The 6,968-nt window shown below is 36.9% G+C and overlaps 1 long non-coding RNA gene across 2 annotated transcripts in view; it reads left to right on the top strand.

Annotated features, from left to right (window-relative positions):
- The first annotated feature begins 6,415 nt into the window (after nucleotides 1–6,415).
- LOC120093577 (uncharacterized) overlaps nucleotides 6,416–6,968 on the top strand; it is a 90,562-nt gene continuing 90,009 nt past the window's right edge. For both annotated transcript variants that reach the window (XR_010053282.1, XR_005486911.2), the window contains exon 1: nucleotides 6,416–6,562. This is a non-coding gene — a long non-coding RNA (uncharacterized LOC120093577). The remainder of the gene's footprint in view (nucleotides 6,563–6,968) is intronic.

Here is a 6,968-nt window from a genome sequence, read left to right as displayed (position 1 = left end):
TTCTGTTCACAAGTACAAAGGAGGGAAATCCAGAAACTGACAATTAGTAAGTATCATAGACAGAGAAGCAAAAAGTCAAAGATTATATTTTGACTCAGTTTTTATTTGAAATTCTTTTAAACAAATGAGGGAAAATTTAGCACTCATGAAACTTTGCTTGAGAAATACTGAGGAAATCATAGGATACTTGATTTAAGGTGTTCAACAATAATCGAATGTGTTTTGGTTTAATTGATTTACAACACATTTCAAAATGCTGAGTCATTAATGTATGTCTTCATGCATGAACTATTTTAAACAATCCTATGAAAATTAATTTGAATTTATTGTCTATGCAGTTCTGAATTAAACTATTTTTGTGGACAAAAAAACAATTTCTTTCTTTCTTTTATCTGTTGCTATGTAAAAGACTGACCTCATTCCACATAAAGGTAGGATTTGAAATGTGTGACATTGGAGAATTGCTTTTTGAAATTTAATGAAGTTTTCTCTTGTGGCATATTTGATATCCTTTGATGAGAGAAGTTATATAAACAACTGATATTACTCTTGGCAAAGAAGTTTATTAGCGCTTTATTTCCCATTAATATTAGCCAAAACCAACTTGGTACGAGTGCAGTTCTACAGATCATTTGGCAACCACTTGTATTCTGTCAAAATCGTATCTATACGTAGAAGTGTTAGAGTTTCAGAGAAACTAGTTAGAGTGATAGCTTTGATTAAAAAGTAGAGGGCTGGGGATTTAGCTCAAGGTCCCCAGCTCCGATAAAAAAGAAAAGAAAAAAAAAGTAGAACTGATTGGTTGGTATTGTTGTTCTTCCTATGGGTTGTAATCCCCTTCAGCCCTTTCAGTCCTTTCTCTAACGCCTCTACTAGGGACTCCGTGCCCAGTCCAGTGGTTGGCTGTAAACATCTGCCTCAGTTTTTGTCAGGCTGTGGCAGAGCCTATCAGGAGACATCCATATCAGGCTCCTGTCAGCAAGCACTTCTTGGCATCAGCAATAGTGACTGGGTGTGGTGATTGTAAATGGGATGGATCCTTAGGCGGGGCAGTCTCTGGATGGCCTTTTCTTTAGTCTCTGCTCCCCACTTTGTCTCTGTATTTCCTCCCATGAGTATTTTGTTCCCCCTTCTAAGAAGGACTGACGCATCCACACTTTGATCTTCCTTCTTCAACCAGACGCCCCCAGATCTCCCAGGGCCAAACCACCAACCAAAGAGTACATATGGAGGGATCCATCTGTCCAGCTGCATATGTAGGCTTGTGGGACATCATTGTGAGGAGAGACCCATAGTCCTGGGGAGGTTCAGTGCCCTGGTGAAATGGAGGCGGGGGTGGATGGGTGGATACGGAAGTACCCTCATACAAGCGGGAGGGGGGAGATGGGATATGGGGTTTCCAGAGGGGAAACCAGGAAAGGAGATAACATGTGAAATGTAAATATATAAACAGTTCAATAAAAAAAACCAAAATGTGTGGTACTGAAATAATCCTCAATATGTTAAATGCCTGCTAGATACAATCCATACTGTAGTGTAAAATGTGATAACATTTAACAAAATCTCATTGATATATAAAATCACATTAGTTTTCATAATGATTGGCCATCTCAATGAATCACTATATATCAGAGTATCTCTAAATTTCATACTGTATAATATGAGGGATGAAGAATATAGCTAGAAACAACCCTTCAATTTTACAAAATTTAAATGTCTGTCAGATGTATGTGCATGCTCACACATGAGTGCATTTGCATATGCATGTGTTGCTCTGTTTTTTCTTGTTTGTATTTTTCATTAATATTTTTAGCAATTCTTTGAGAATTTAATACAATGTATTTTAAATATACTCACTTCTCTCGTCCAACGTTTCCAAGATCCATTTTTATTCATTCAATTTTAGGTTCTATTCATTCATTCAATTTTTCTATTCATTCAATTTCAATTTAACTACACAAATGTAGTTCTTGTTTTATTTTTAAAATCATTGAGGTTTTTTTAATTTTATTTTTTTCAGTAACTCTTGGTGCAGTAACTCTTGGTAATGCCTTGGAGAATGAGCTATCTCCCAAGGGTCATACCATTAAAACCAAAGACAATACAAGAATACTGATCCTCTCCTCTTCTCTCCCCTCCCCTCCCCTCCTCTCCTCTCCTCTTCTCCCCTGCCCTCCTCTCCTCCCCTCTCTCTTTCTCTCTCTCTTCTCTGTCTCTCCCTCTCTCTCCATTCTCTCTGTTCCAGCACTTATCACATGCCAATAACTCCTCGCCAACTGTTGATATTTTTGTCCTACCTGAGCATCATATACTGAGATTTTTGTCTCACTTGAGTGCATGCAGGTGCAATCAATGTGTGTTCATATATACAACTGCATTGTTCTGTCTGGAGGAAAAACAACTGCCTATATTTAACCATCACCTCTGGCCCAAACAGTCTTTGAATCTTTTATTTCAAGATGATTCCTGAGCCCTTGAGGAAGGGGTGTGATCCAGATGTGATTTAGAACTGAGTACTCCTTAGTCTCTTACTGTGTTTGTTATTCTAGAACAATTTAGTTAAGTGTGTGTGTGTGTGTGTGTGTGTGTGTGTGTGTGTGTGTGTGTGTAAACATGAGTGTATACAAAAGTTCGGTTAATTAGTATCATCTAAGACCAGTTGCATGTGTAGCAGAGGGTGGCCTTATCTGACATTGGTAAGAAGAAAAGCCATGGGTCCTGTGAAGGCTTGATGGCCCAGTATAGGGGAATGCCAGGGTGTTGAGGTGAGAATGGGTGGGTGAGTGGGTGAACACCTACATAGAAACAGGAGTAGGGTAATGGGATAGGGAGGGGGTTAGCAGAGGCAAAAACAGGAAAGGGGATAACTTATGAAATGTAAGTAAATAAAATATACCCCTCCAAAGACCTTAAAACAGAGTGAAAATCTTCAGTTTTTTTTCTTGCAGATTGAAAGTTAATATACAGTTTTCAAACTCCTCTGAGATCAGTTTAATCACCTTCAAAGAGAAACACAATTGAAGGTTACTCAAAAAATATAAACATTCCTTAGTTTATTTTTTCAATGAATTGTGATTATAATTATCTGAGTGGTGAAGCAGCAGACACCAGCACTACAGCAACAAACACAACAATGAGCTCCCACAGAACTTGGCAAACATATAAATCGATATTTGACAATGGAAGCCTTTAGAAATATGTTGTCTGGGTCAAAAGTTTTATAGAAAAGATGAAATATTTTCATCAGAGACTGAGATATACCGTTCGAATAGAATAATCAAGTCATAGCTCTCTGATATGAAGAATTCTGTAGCTTCATGCAAACTGTTGACTGAGACATCTACTTTTAGGTAGTAGGAAAAGGAAACTGGAAAAAATATTATTTTTCAGGTGCAATAATAAGACCAGAATAGGAACCATGCTGAAGTCTTCTGAAAGGACAGCTAATGATAATAAACAAGGAGACCTCTCTACAAAAATTAAATGTACACATTACTCTGAATGGAAAATATATTTATCAGGAGAAGGAAGATTGACATTATCACATGTGTTTATATTTAAAAAAATTATCTGCAGGTGTGCGGTGGAAGATTTTAGTCACTTATTAGACTTTAATGTGATCCTGACTAAGCAAGCTCAGAAACATACTTAAATGTGCCAACTCTGAGGAAATAATATTCTCTTAAACTTTATTTTCAAAACTATTTGCTCTCTTTTGTGAGGCATACTAATAACAACCACAGTGAGCACGGGAATAAAGATAGAGTGAACATTTGTGTGTTTCCTTCGCACCTTACACTAATGCCACAGTAGTTCTCTTCAAGTGCTTTCTGAGCTTCATCACATATATTTCTCGTGGTTTTAGGTTATCTGAGTGTGGTATGATTGCAGTTATGAATAGGTAACTTCTGTCATTGTGATTCCAGTGTCTAGTTCTGGGTTCTTATGATAACATATTTTACCCTGATAACGGTAAACTGCACCATTGTTCCTTTTTCTTTTTGCCCATCTCCTCCCCACCTGATTCCCCCTTTCCCATCTCCACCTGCTCACAGTTTGCCCATATAATCTGTTCTATTCCCCTTTCCAAGGAAGAGCCAAGCATCCCTCATAGACTCCTCCTTTCTTTCCTAATCTCTATGGGTCTATGGAGTGCACTTTAGTTATCATTTAGTTAATGGACAATATCTACTTTTGAGTGAATAGTTACCACGTCTGTCTTTCTGGATATGGGCTATCTCACTCAGAATCACGCTCTTTCCTAGGTTTTTTTCCCTAGATTTTCCAGCAAATATATCTATTTTTCTACAAATTTCATGTCATATTTTTTAACAAATTTTAAGTAATAAAATGTTGTACAAATGCACTACATTTGTTTTTACCCATTCTTTGATTAAAGAACAGCTAAATTGTTTCCAGTTTCTGAGTATTAGGAATAAAGCCACAAGGAACACGGTTAAGCAAGTGGCCTTCTGGCAGGATGGAATGTCCTTTGGGTAGGTACCCAATAGTCGCATAGCTGGATCTTTAAGTAGATCCATTCCCACCTTCCTGAGAAACCTCCATATTGACTTCAAAAATGGTTGTACAAGTTTGCACTGCCGCTGGCATTGGATGAGTGTTCTTTTTTTTTCAGCACCTCCACCAGCACGATCTGCCACTTATGCTTTTGATCTTACATTTGACAGGTGTCAGATGAAGGCTCTAAGAACTTTTGATTTGTATTTCCTTGATGACTAAGGATGCTGAACGTCTCTTTATATGTTTCTCAGCCATTTCAGTAAGATGACGAGAATTCTCCTTAACTGTGCCCAATTTTGAATTGAATTTTGTGGGTGTGGGGTAGGTTTTTTTAATGACTAGTTTATTGAATTCCTTATATATTTTAAATATTAATCATTTACCATGTACAGATTCTTGTCAATCTTTTCTCAGTCTGTAGGATGCTGTTTTGTCCCGTTGGCACTGTCCTTAGACTCACAGTTTCATGAATTCCCATTTATTATTGACCCAAGTGACTGCAGTATGTGTGTTCTGTCCAGAATATTACCTGTGTCAATATATTCAAAGATAATAACAATTTCTCTTCAACCAGGTTGAGAGTGTCTAGGTTTATGTTGAGATATTTAATCCATTTAGGCTTCATTTTGTGCAAGAAGATAAATTTGAATCTATTTGCATTATTCTGCAGGCAGACATACAGTTTGACAAATAATATTTGTTGAAGACTCAGTCTGTTTTCTTTTTTTTTTTTTTTCAGAGCTGGGGATCGAACCCAGGCCCTTGTGCTTGCTAGGCAAGCGCTCTACCGCTGAGCTAAATCCCCAATCCTCAGTCTGTTTTCAATGTGTATTTGTTACTTCTTTATCAAAATATGTTTTTTTAAAACCCATATGTGTGTTCAATTATGACTTGGTCTTCAACTCAATACCATTGAAAAAACCTGTCTTTTTTATGCAAATACTATGTGATTTTTACTATAGCTCTGTAGGACAACTTGAAATTGGTAATTGTGAGACCTCAAGAAGTTGCTTTATTCTTCAAGATTATTTTAGCTCTTGTGTGATTTGGTTTTCCACACGAAGTTTTAAATTTTTCTTTTAAGCTCTGACAAGAATTGCATTGGAATTTTTATTGGAATCGCACTGAATTTGTAAATTGCTTTTAGTAGGATGGCCATCTTTACTGTGCGAATCCGACTTATCCATGAGATTAGGAGATTTTTCCATCTTCTTATATCTTCCTCAATTTCTTTCCATATATATATATACATATATATATGGAATATACACACACACAATGTGTGTTTGTGTGTGTGTGTGTGTGTGTGTGTGTGTATAATAGAAGTTTTTCCCCCTCATTTCTTTGTTAGTCCAATTTCTATGTGTATATAGAAGGGCTATGGATTTTTATTATTTTATTTTATTTGGAATTACTCTTGTATTCAGCAACTTTGCTGAAAGTGTTTATTGTAGAATTTCCCTGATGGAGTTTTAGGGTCCATGTGTAAGCTATGTATCATCTGCAAATAATGATATTTTGGCTTTTTCTCTTTTTAATTTGTGTCCCATTGATCTCCTTCAATTATCTTACTGCTCTATTGAAAATTTCTAGTACTTTATTGAATAGATATGGAGAGAGTGGACAAGCTTTTTTCTTGTTCCTCATTTTAATAGAATTGTTTTGGGTATCATTCCATTGAATTTGATGTTGCCTATGTATTTGCCATAAAATCTTTTTATTACATTTAGGTATGTTCCTCGTATCCTTAATCTAAGACTTTTATTATGAAGGAGTGTTAGATATTTCTCAAAGGCATTGTTATGGTTGTGTGGTGATCTCCTTGGCCCAGGCAGTGTCACTATTAGAAGGTGTGGCCTTGTTGGAGGAAGTGTGTCACAATGGGGGTGGGCTTGGAGACCTTCCAGCTGCCTGGGGATGCTGAGTCTGTTCCTGGTTTCCTTTAGGTGAAGATGTAGAACTCAGCTCCTCCTGCACAGCCTGGGTGCTGTGATTCTGTCATGCTCCTGCCTTGATGATAATGGACTGAACCTCTGAACCTGTAAGCCAGTCCTAGTTAAATGTTGTCCTTTATAAAACTTACATTGGTCGTGGTGTCTGTTCACAGCAATAAGACCCTAAGACAGGCACGTATAGCATCTAATGAAATGGTCGTAAGCTTTGCATTCTTTCAGTTGGCTTATGTGGTGTTTCCCATTTACTGATTGTGATATATTTAATTACTCCTGAATCTCTTGGATGAAGCCTACTTGATAATAATGGATAATCTTTTGGGTGCCATCTTGAATTTTGGTTAAAAATATTTTATTGATCATTTTTGCATCTATGTTTATAATGACTTGCTCTATATTTCTTCCTTTGTTGAGTCTTTATGTTGTGTGAGTATAAACATAACTAAGGCCGCATGTAACAAGCTGGGTAATGCTCCTCACTTGTGTTTCTATTTT

The sequence above is a fragment of the Rattus norvegicus genome, chromosome 7 (assembly GCF_036323735.1).
Source record: "Rattus norvegicus strain BN/NHsdMcwi chromosome 7, GRCr8, whole genome shotgun sequence".
Classification (NCBI taxonomy): domain Eukaryota; kingdom Metazoa; phylum Chordata; class Mammalia; order Rodentia; family Muridae; genus Rattus; species Rattus norvegicus.
This window is presented reverse-complemented; position numbering and strand designations above follow the sequence as displayed.